Genomic DNA, 12,682 nt, shown 5'->3' with positions numbered 1-12,682 from the left:
CAGCCTCCTCCACCAAATGTGGCTGAAGATGAACCACAGTTGGATTTTGAAGAGGAGTAGATGGATTCCGAGACCTTGAGGACAACACTGAGTGTGTTGTAGGAGGAGTTGGCCAATTAGGAGAATGTGGCTAAGATGATGGCATTGCAACAAAGGGAGATTGACTGTCAACATCAAGAGTTAAATGAGCGGTAGGCTGGCATGGACCACCGACAAAGTGATGCCACCACCACCGTGGAGGCAGCCATCCAGTTGGCACAAGGACAACCTGTGCCAACTTCTCAACCAGATTAGCCACCAAGTGCACCACCACAACAAGGCCTAGACCCAAGTCCTCCACCTCAGCCGACAAGCCCTCAGAGGCTGGAGCAACATCCTGCTACTCAACAGGATATTCCATTTCAAGATCCTAAGCAGCAGCCACCTTCTCGCACTGGTCGAGATAATCCCTAGCGTCCAAGGCAGAATAGAGCTGGGCAGCCTCCCCGAAGCCCTAGATGCCAAACTGCTGAGGAACCGAATCCACCGAGTAGGGGACAGTGCCCTTCTACTAACAGAAGGCATGCCGAGTCAGGCTCTACGGTCACGGGCCCCCCATGACATAATAATGCCCGGGGACCCATCGACCAACGCAGGCCTCCCCCTGACGCTCGAGAGATACTAGCAAGAGGAGGAAATAGTGCGGCCAGCAGGTCGCAGCATAGCCAATCACGTTTTTGGGACGGTCATGACTACAACAAAGCTAATTCCGGCCAAGGGAATGCTGGTCAAGGGCAAGGAGAGATAGGTGGAGAAAGAAACCCCCCACCAAGAGAAAATAGGCCTGCAAGCCAGAACGCTGGGGGGGAGGGGGGCAACCTAGGCAGCCAAATGTTTTTTATCGGTTAGGCGCTAGCAAGCAAAGGCGCAGAGATGATGACTTGAGGGATGTACTCAACGACAGGCGCGAAAGGCACGATGAGTATGCTCCTCCGGCACCAATCGCCGCAGCAATACCAGACATAGTACAAGCCTAGATCGATGCACTGAACTAGGTTGTCCAGCAGCTGGTGGGGAGCCGAACATCTCATATCTAGTATGATCGGAGAAGGGGCACTCCCTTCATACAAAGAATAGCAATGGCAGAAACCCCTAGTGAATTCAGGATGTCAGTATTGCCTAACTTTGATGGATATGGGGACCCGGTATCTCATGTGAATAAATTTGAGATACAGATGGACATCTAGAAGGTGTTAGATGATGCTCGCTGCAGAATCTTTCCGGCCACCCTATCCAATACTTCTTAGGAATGGTGTTTTAAATTCCCTCCTGCTAGCATAATTTCATGGGAGATGTTCGTGAATGAGTTCTATGGGAAATTCTATGTTGGTCGTGTTCACCCAACTGAAGCCAATCAGCTGGTCGAGACACCCAGAAGGAGGGAGAGTCTTTAAAGGAGTATGTTCAGCGTTTTATGTGAGCAGCAACTGGAGCTAAAACAGTTGGTGATGAAGGGAAAATGATGGCCCTTACTGCTGGAGTATGGCACCACTCTCCCCTCTGGAACCGTTTAAGGAAGAATGGAGTGAAAAGTACCCAGGAATTCCTTGATCAACCAGACCAGTACATTAAGCTCGAAGAGGTGATTTCCAACGGGGGGAAGTCGCCTGCAAAAGACAAGGGACCAAAAGAAGATCCCGCTAAAGCTGCCAACGGGTCAGATAAACCCAATGGAAACGGCAAAAGCAATGGGAAAAATGGTGGAAAAGGGCGAACAACGAGCCATCAATGTCTGAAAATAAGCGCCCTAGGGGCAATAGGTATGAACCAAGATTCACCAACTACACAACCCTTGTCGAAAGCAGAGTAGAGGTGTACCAAGCAACCAGCACCAATGTCCCTTACAAGCGACCAGTGCCAATTAGGAAGGATATCTCCAAGAGAGATACAACGAAATTTTGTCATTTCCACAATGACTATGGTCATGACACCAATGAGTGTAACCAACTGAAATATGAAATTGAGTTTCTTATCAGACAAGGACACCTGAGGAGATATGTATGAGCCACTGGAGGTTCTTATCAAGAGGCTCAAGGAAGCAATGAGCAAGCATCTGTATGCCAACGCTCGTCCCCTTTACAGCCCGCTACTGTGGCGGGTACATTGCTAACCATCTGTGGAGGCCCACACCTTGCAGGAGATAGTGGAAAGGCAAGGTAGCGATACGCTTGGACCTTACGCCACGACCAGGACATCGAAATGCTAAATGTGGAGGAGCGAACTCCCAAGAAAGCTCGAATAGAGGAAGAGCTAATAACTTTCTCTGAGCTTGATGCTCAACATGTCCAGTTCCCTCATTCGGACCCTCTGGTCGTGGGCGTCCAAATAGCCAATATGATGGTTAAGCGGGTGTTAGTGGACACAGGAAGCTCAGTGAACACTTTGTACAAGTCTTCGCTATAAAGAATGAAATTGTCAGTGAAAGACCTGGAGCCATGCAACCAAACCATTTATGGTTTTTCTAGCGAAGGGCTCGCGCCAACAAGGTCGATCAGGCTTCCAATTACAGCAGGAATTGCGCCTGCGAACAGGACATTACTCACTACTTTTATAGTAGTTGATTGTCCTTCTGCATACAATGCTTTGATTGGAAGGCCTATTCTAGTCGACCTGATAGCCGTAACCTCGGTCTGGCACCTCACCATGAAGTTCCCAATTGACGCAAGGATAGAATGCGTGTTGGGAAACCAACGAGAAGTGAGGGAATGCTACAATTCCTCAATTACTAAGGTGAAAAAGGGTGGATCAAGGGAAAGAGCCGGAAAAGGGTTACAATTGGCTGATGAGGTACAAGCCCAATCAGGTGAGAACTTCACCAAATAGGGTGTTGCCCAAAGTGAGGATAGAAATTTAGATCCTTGCTTTGGGGATTTTGATGAAGAAGTAGGACCAGTCAAGGAGGTCCAACTCGATGAGGCAGATCCGACAAAGGTTGTGAAAGTCGGTAAAAACTTAGAGACAACAATAAAACAGAGATTGGTGGAATTTTTAATGAAGAACTAGGAGGTGTTTGCCTAGTCGCATAAAGATATGGTTGGGATTGACCCTACAATTATCAGCCATGTCTTGAACATAGATAAAAGCTTTCCACCAGTACAACAGAAAAGGAGGCTGCTCGACAAAGACAGATCGAAGGCTTTAAAGGAAGAAGTCGAGAAGCTAAAGGAGAACAGATTCATCAGGGTAGCATTTTATCCATCATGGGTCTCTAATCCTGTACTATTTCCCAAGACAAATGGCAAATGGAGAACATGCATGGATTTCACAGACCTTAATAAAGCCTGCCCTAAAGATTGTTTCCCACTCCTAAGGATCGACCAGCTGGTCGATGCCACAGTAGGGAACAAGATCTTATCATTCATGGATGCATACTCTGGATAAAATCAGATCAGTATGCACCCACTTAATGAGGATCACACTAGATTTCGGACCGATACAAGACTTTACTGTTACAAAGTAATGCCTTTCGCTTTGAAAAGCGCTGGTGCGACTTACCAGCGACTGGTCAATCACATGTTTAAAGAGCTGATCAGTGTAAACATGGAGGTGTATGTTGACGATATGTTGGTTAAGTCGAAGAATGTAGAAGAGCACATTGGGGACCTGCAAGAGTGCTTCAACATCTTAAATAAATATCAGATGAAGTTGAATCCCCTTAAGTGTTCCTTCTAAGTTGGATAAGGGAAGTTTTTGAGATTTATAGTGAACTCACGAGGTATCAAAGCTAATCCTGAAAAGATCAAGGCCCTAGTCAATATGAAATCGCCAATAAAGATAAAAGATGTTCAAATTTTAACCAGGAGAATCGCCCCTCTAAGTAGATTTATTTCTAAATCCATAGACAAGTGCATCCCATTTTTTAATCTACTTAGGGGCAATAAAAAATTCGAGTGGATAGAGGAGTGCAAGTAGACTTTCCAATCTCTAAAGTCTCATATGTCGCAACCACCGATTTTGTCTAAACCGGTTGAAAAAGAAACTTTGTTCATCTATTTGGTGGTCACAGAATATGTTGCTAGTAATGTCTTGGTAAGAGAGGAGGAACATGTGCAAAAATCTATGTATTATACAAGCAAAAGGCTAATATGAGCAGAACTATGGTATCCGCCCATTGAGAAATTAGCCTACTACTTGATTTTAGCCTCTAGAAAGCTACGACCATACTTCCAAGCTCACCCCATTGCAGTACTCACTGACCAACCCCTACAACAAGTCCTGCAGAAACCAGAAGTTACTGGTCGATTATTGAAATGGGCAGTTGAGTTTGGACAATTTGATATTTCTTATTCATCGCGAGCAGCAATAAAGGGACAAGCTCTAGTAGACTTTGTCGCATAGCTCACTGGACTTCCAGACATTGAAGCAATAGAAGAGCCTGAGCCTCAAAGCCAAACTCCCTCTTGGAAGTTGTTCACAAACGGCTCTTCTAATGAGCACCACGCTGGAGCGGGTGTGATTTTGGTAACGCCTGAAGGGCATCGATTCCACTGGGCAATAAGATTCGACTTCACAGCGTCCAATAATGAAGCCGAGTACGAAGCACTGCTCGCAGGGTTAAGATTAGCCAGGGACATGAACATAAAGTCACTTGAAATCTATAATGACTCTCAGTTTATGGTTAATCATATTATTGGAGAATATCAAGCCGGGGGTCTGAAGATGGTTGCTTACTTGAACAAAGCACAGGATTTGTTGATGCAATTTGAAAAATATACTCTCTAGCAAGTACCTCGTGACCAAAACTCAAATGCTGATGCTTTGGCCAAATTAACAAGTGCAAAGGATGCTGACACCTTGAATATAGTGCCTGTTGAATGGCTATCTGCACCAAGCATCAAAGCAAAAGAAACCTCTCTGGTAATTTAGGCAGCAGACACGTGGAGGGCACCCTTCATTGAGTACTTGACTCATGGAGTACTGCCAACAGATAGAAACAAAGCAAGAGCCCTCCAGAGGCAGTCTACTCGGTTTATCCTGATCAACGAAATTTTATACAGAAGATGGTACTCAATGCCACTCCTAAGGTGTGTTTCTAAAGAAAAAGCCAAAGAATTAATGCAAGAAGTCCATGAAGGTTTCTACGGAGATCATGCTGGGGGGAAGAATTTATCAGAAAAGATCCTAAGGCAAGGATACTTCTGGCCAATAATGAATGAAGACTCTGTGGATTTTGTTCGAAAGTACGACAAGTGCCAAAGATTTTCCAAGATACCCCGAGCAACCCTTAATGAGCTAAAACAAATGCAAAGCCTGTGCCCATTCGTAGTGTGGGGGATAGATTTGATTGGGTCTTTGCCCATAGGAAAAGGCAACGTCAAGTATGTTGTGGTTGTTGTTGACTACTTCACAAAATGGGCCAAATCTGAGCCACTTGCGACTATCACAACCAAGAAGGTGCTGGATTTTGTGGTCAAGAACATTGTGTGTCGCTATGGATTGCCAAGAAAAATTGTCTCAGACAACGGCACACAGTTTGACAGTGATTTGTTCACCGATTTTTGCGAAAGGCATGGGATTATAAAAAGTTTTTCTTCAGTAGCTCATCCATAGGCAAATGGACAAGTTGAGGCTGTCAATAAGACACTAAAGGATACTCTGAAGAAAAGGCTTGAAGAAGCGAAGGGGGCATGGCCAGAGCAGTTGCCTGAAGTCCTCTGGTCGTATAGAACAACTCATCGAATAGCAACACGCCATACTCCATTTTCCTTAGCCTATGGGTATGAAGCTATGTTGCCTATTGAATTAGATCAGCCATCACACCGAAGGTTGGCATACGATCAAGATGTTAATAGCCAGTTATTGGTGGAATTTCTGGACTTGGTCGATGAAAGGCATGACCAAGCCCTACTTCGAGTAGCAGCTTACCAACAAAAGGTTGCCCGGTACTTCAACTCTAAAGTACGTGAAAGAAAATTTAATGTGGGAGATTTGGTACTTAGAAGAGTTTTTCTCAACACCCGCGATCAAGCTGCTGGAGTGCTTGGACCTAACTGGGAAGGACCATACCAAATCGAAGAAGTCCTTCAACCAGGCACCTACAAACTTGCTCGCTTAAATGGAGATCTCATTCCTCGCTATTGGAATGGAGAACACATGCGCAAGTATTATCAATAAACAGTTCTATTTAAAGAATTGGCTTGTATTAATTTCACTTTTTACAAGTTTATGAACAAGGGTTAGTCAGCCATATGGCTAATCGCTTATAAGTGTAAGACCAAAATTTTGATCACTCGTACGTACTATAATGATGATACTAAGACTGAAGAAGCAGGGTAACAGGTAAGGCTCTGGTAGGTGTCGGTCTCAATCTCGCCAAGGGTATTCAAGGTCATGCTACAGGAAGAGAAGGGATCAGGTATGAAGAAGTTCAGTCAGAAGCCACAGAGAAATTACTGAAGAACGTCTTAAGGATAAGAAGCACAACGAGACTGGAGAATATGTCATTTACTACATAGGTATCTTTGGAGGACAGCCACATTAGAGATTAGAACAACAAAAGAACCTAGGGAAGACTGAATGGACAACCTTGCATCAGATTTTTGGAAGATAGAATTAGGATTGGTTAACACCTTGTGATATAGAATTTCGTGTGTAATGAATGGTTACAAAAGGGTAGTGAGAAGGGACTTAACTTTGTTCTAAAAACATGAAACTGTGAGAGGCACATCAAGTTTGAGACGCACCCAGATATAGACTGAAGATATGATAATTTGAGCCTCGTAGTAGGTGAAAGAAATAGAAACATAGTCGGTGTACAGAGAATATTCAGTTGACAGTGAAGGTAGCGCGTAAGAGATTTGAGCGCTTGGTTGTTTATAAAGGAATAACCCTGAGATCAGGGTCCGGTGAGACTCACTGGGAAAATTAATTTGGAAGTCGATCTCTTATTGGGGATTGGTATGATGCCGTTGATGGATTGTGAATAGGTATATGTCTCGATGGGCAATGAAATTCAGGAAGAGGATTTAATGAGAATGGTTAAGAAACCTACCATTGTGATATGAGTTAAGAAATAAAGATCGGGTGAGTGATCCGATGGAACTTGATGTTAAGGTGAAGATCCTAAAGGTAACAAGGAATAGTAGTGGATCATTAGTGTGTACCATGTTGGACTATAAGTAGAGTTATTAGGCCTAAAAGGTTATAACTCGGCAGATTGAGTTAAAACACTTTGGTTCGTATGAATGAGTGACATGGTGTGACAATTGATGTTAAAGGTTGAGACTCTTTAATTCTCCAGGTTCTAGAAAGAAATTAGAGAACAAAGGGGATAGGATTGGATCTTGGAATTGGTGGCTGTCTACGAAAAAAATGACAATCTAAAGGATTGGTGGCTATTTTATGAATGTGTAAGTGTTTGTAATATTAAGAAAATTATAGCGCTTTGGTGTGCAGCCACAATGATGAATGCTGACTTGCGACTGATGTGACACAGCATAAGATATGGTAAGATAAGAGGCATGTGGTGTTGATTCTAGGTAAGCAAACGAAAGACAAAGAGAGTTATGGTTCAGGGGGAAAACCAACGAAGTTATTAGAATTGAGCATCTGCCTGTCTGAAAGGACAAAAGGGTTCGCAAGAATCAAGTGTCGGAGCACGAAATTCCAGAGCAGGAGACTTGTAAGTCTCCAAGCAGTGCAAACAAGAAAGAGTATGATGGTATAAGAAAGAAAAAGGGAGTTTGATGAGTTTGATTCTCAGTTTAATAAGAATTCTGAGAGCGTACCAAGAATTAGGCCAGGGGCCTACAAGTTTGTCTTACCCTAGTATGGGTTTTATTGGTGTCAACAACAAAACGGAAAATGATCACGGATGAGATGAGTAGACTTCAGGATTCAGCAGAGTTTTTGAAGTGGGAAAAGGTTAATGAGATTACAGCTATAAGATGATATCATATGGAACAAGATTGTCACTCTCATAAGAGTGTTATCGCGGGATCAAAGGTAAAGAATTGGACTCTGGAGTTATGCTCAGAGGTATAGGAGTTGTCACCTGATGGGTGTTCGAATAAATTTTGAGGACGAAATTGTTATAAGGAGGGGATAGTTGTAACGACCCAAAATTGCTAATAAGGCTTAAGGGCCTTGATTAGTGTGCCAGGAGGGCATAATTGGTATCTATGTGAATGAATGATTAATTGCATGACTATATGGCATGCATGACTAAATGAGTATATGAATATGATTAGATGCATGACTATGAGTATTAGTATGCATGTAGGCCCTGATTAGGTTATAAGGGTATAATTGTAATTTTGGCCCGTTGAGGGCATAAACATGATTATTTGTGATAAACTTCTGAGACCACATTATTATGTGGATATATTTGCGGTTTGAGACTCAAGACGATCCTCGTGAGCGATTTAGCGAAAAAGTCACAATGGGGATTTATACCCGGCTCGGGGGAGCTTGGGGTGTTTTTTGGGAAATTGGGAAATATATTGGAGACTATTTGATACTGAGGAAAATAATTGGTGACTAGTTAGGTGTCGGGATGTAAGCGGTAATTATTAGGGACACTCGAGGAATTAGCGGGAATTGGGAGTAATGACCAAAATGCCCTTAGAGTGTTTTAGAAGGCTTGATTTAAATGGGAGGGTAAAAGAGACTTTTTCCTATTAAGAGATATACTTGTTATATCTGATTATTTGGAGTTAGTGGGAGTTGTAGAAGATTATAGAATCAGAAGGAATGAAGAGGAAAAGGAAAAACAGAGACCTCTTTCCTCCTCCATTCGGTTACCCATCTCTCCACCATTTCTTGTGGCTGTTGGAGCTGGAAACTCAGGGAAAAGGCTAAGCAAGGTCTTAGGGGCTTTGATTGTTGGAGGTGGTTGAGAAGCTAACTGGAAATAGCAGCTAATTAAGGTAAGGATTAAGGGTTTTAACTGAATTTTCTTGGGTGTGTTAGGTTGAATTCTGATTTTGGTTTATTGATTGAAACTAAGGGCTTGAACTTGGGGATTTGAGAAGCTAAAGTTTGGAAGAGCATCTAAGACAACCTAGGGTCATATTCACCCAGCTAAGGTAACCAATTCTAACTTTGAAGTTCTGGGTTTCTGGTTTTCTATGGTGTTCTTGAGTTCTTGGGCTTAAGAGTGATTTTTGTGTCTGATAATGTTTTGGCTGAGCTTTTGACGTTGATGGGTTGTCTTGGTTGAGTTATAGTGGGTTGTAAGGTCAATTTTGAGGTTGGGTAAGTTTTGGAGTGGTTTGGTAGAGCTTTGGCTCGGGGAAAGTTTGAAGGAAAAACCCAGAAAGTGGCTTGTGCTGGTTGTAGCGCTGTAGCGCTGGCAGTAGGGCGCTACAGCGCTACACTTCGTGTTCTGGGGGGAATTTTGCTCTGTTTGTAGCGTTGTAGCGCCCTCCTTAGGGCGTTTTAGCGCTACCCTGTTCCCATAGGTGGGTTTTTGAGTTATTTCTTAGGGTTTTTGCTCGGGGGCTCCGGGTTTGATTCCACCACCCCGTTTGGTGGAATTAGGGCTTCCTGAGGGCTCGAGATTGGTCCCGAGGCTAGCTTTTGGAATTGAAGTTTGGTGATGATCCTAATTTTTGGATGTGACTAGGTGTACACTAGGGCTTGGACGAGATCGTGCTTGAAGGTCAATTTCGCTAACCAAAGCTATCAGAATCTAAGGTAAGAAAACTGCACCCGGTTATGTGGTTAAGTTGGGACTAAGTGTTCCCTATATTTGTATACATTACTATATGATTGTGATATGTGATTGTACTGGGACTAAGAGTTCCCTTTATTTGTATATAATGTCATGAGGTGGTATTACGCCACGGGGACATATGATAAACGGCCTAAGAGTGCTGGAATCAATATTTGCACACAGGGCGCAGCTCAGCCACTGGTAGCTGAGGACAACTTATTAATCACTGAGCTCGGTTAAGCTAGCTGGAGTCAGTGGGTATGACACTGGGGGCGACCTAAGTGAGCCGAAGACAGTGGGTTAAACAGAGGGTGCGACCTAAGGGCGCCGACCCTGAGAATCATTTGATGGTTATGATAAACTGTTGATTATGAATGTGATCAATGTTGTTAACCTGATGAGTATGATATGTTGATTATCTGGATGACAAATTGTTAATTTGTCATTTTTTATCATTGAATAGGTGAATTTTATGAATTGTTGAATATTTGGTCATGCTTGTGAAGTATTTGATTATTGATATTGATCGTGCTGCGACATTATGTTTTCTTGCTGGGCCTTGGCTCATGGGTGCTACGTGGTGTAGGTAAAGGCAAGGATATGTTGGATCAACCATGAGTTGGAGAGCTCTGGGGGCGAGGTGTACATTGTCAACTGCTCGGCCGCCACGATCGAGGGTTTGTACAGGGACAGAAACCTAAAATGTGTATTTTGCCATTAGAGTGGCCTAAGTTATTTACGACTTCTGGAATTTTTGTAAACGTGTCTTTTAAACCCAGTTTTGGGATCCCATGTACTAAACAATCATTTTATATGAAAATTTATCTATTTATGACTAAAACCTTTTAATCTTTGCCTAATTATGACTTTAGGATCACGTTTTCAACTATATGACTTGATTAGCAAGTCTTGCACCTTTATAATCACACACTGTAACAGTCTTGGCTATCCAGGGTGTTGCACAAGCTGTCTAAGAGTGAGAAGTCAGTACTGTTCTCAAACAAAGACTCAAGAATAGGCTCGAGATGCTCAGAGACCTTCTGATTGCCTTTTCCTTTTTGAGCAGGAGTAGCAGTTGTTCGCGGGATGCTGGACGGTTCCCTGATGGTCACTCCTGTTGCCCTCCTCGGGAATTGTGACACATCTTGATGCTGCTCAGGAATTTCTCCCCTAGTAGTACTTCCCGCAGTTGAATCCCTCACATCCTGGTGAGGTGCCAAAAGGCCAACCAGCCTTAGATTGGTCTCCATGACCAGCTCTTTGACACTTTTTTTAATATTTGTCATGCTGGGCAAGGATGCTGCTCGTATCTCCATATCTGGGGTGGGAATTGGTCGATGTCATGGACCTGAATAACACCAAGGTTCTAAGGAATGTGCAGAAAAGCTAAAGAAATTGAACGATCAATGAATAAATAATTTACCTCCTTCAGTGAAGGCCGGATTGTTGGCGACCAGGTTCGGTGTTAAAAATTACTCCTGGAAGTACTTTCCCATGTTGGACTTGTGGGTAATATCACTCAGGAAGGTGCGAGCAGATTCCTGGTGGTAGAAGTAGAAGAACCCCGTGTTGTTGTGATTGGGGTTGGACTTGAGATTGAACAAATAATTGATCTCGTGCGAAGTGGGAACGAGCCACTTCTTGTGGCTGTACTTAATATAGAGAGAATAAATCACTCTATATCCGTTTGGGGTGATTTGAAAGGGAGTGACCTCGAAATAGTTGGCCACCCCCTAGAAAAATGGATGAAGAGGCAAAGTTTCCCCTGCCTCAATGTGATACCTCGACCAGGCGCTGTAGGCGCCCCCAGGCAGGTTTGGTCGCTGGTCGATCAAAGGTTTGATTAAGGTTATCCCAGGAAGTCCGTACTTCTTGAGATAATTCCCTACCATCCTAGCTGTAATAACACTAGGAGGCACTACGTACCATTCGACTTCTGGTTGAAGGACGTCTCAAAGTTGCGCTTTTGTTTGGATTCCTAGTTGGGAAGTGTTTTCAGGATGACGACTAGTCGAAGGAGTTTCAGCCCGAGGAGCAGGCTGATTATCAGAAGGCTTGACTGTTTTCTTTCTTTTTTGTGCGATGGATTTTATGCGACCCATGTTAGCTAGGCTGGTCGAAGGTCTTTTTGAAGGGTTATAAGAAAAGGGAATTTTTGAGATTAGCAGCGACGATTGGTCTTGATCTTCGAGTAGCTGCGCGAGCAAGTCGTCATCGATTGGCCTCTCACCTCCCCACGGGTCGTGCATGAAAATCTGCGAACAAAGAAGGGGAGATGAGAATCTACGGCCAATAGACCAAGAAAGTGGAAAAGTGGGAATAACGTTGCTCGTGTATAAAAGTTAAGCTTTTATACGACCAGCAGCATTCTAACGTAAACACTAAATCATATGCAAACAGTTTGGAAAATGGATTAAAAAGCAGCAGTGAAAAGTTTTTCAGGAAAAACTTTTCAACTCTGAGAAAGGGCAGGTAATGTGTGTCGTATGGCGTATCAAATTTAAATATATATATTTTTTATTCACTTACACCAGGTACTTCAGTATAGCGGTAAATAAGGGTCGAACCCACGAGGACTATGCTCAAATTATTATTCAAAATAATACTAGACTGAAATTAAAAAAAGGGTTTTAGTTTTAGTAGCTGAAAACATAAAATGAAATAAATATCAATGATTGAATAACTAAGGATATAACGATATTAAAGAAATAGTCAAGAATTACTCTCCACCTTCAACAATCAATCTATCAACAATGATGAATAATATTCCTTATTCCCAATTAAACTATTAACCCCACAGATAACACTTAAGCAGTCAATTATCCCAGTTTCCCTAATATAATTAATTAAAGCTAAGCGCTCTTAATTAACCCTTTTTACCCAGCAATAAACCCATTAAGCATGCAATCTATTTAACCTAGTAAAAGCATTACACTTTGTGGAAACAGGTTAATCTAGGCAACAAATTCATTAAGCATGCAATTCATT

Source organism: Humulus lupulus, chromosome 1 (genome assembly GCF_963169125.1).
Source record: "Humulus lupulus chromosome 1, drHumLupu1.1, whole genome shotgun sequence".
NCBI lineage: Eukaryota > Viridiplantae > Streptophyta > Magnoliopsida > Rosales > Cannabaceae > Humulus > Humulus lupulus.
Note: the sequence above shows the minus strand (reverse complement) of the source record.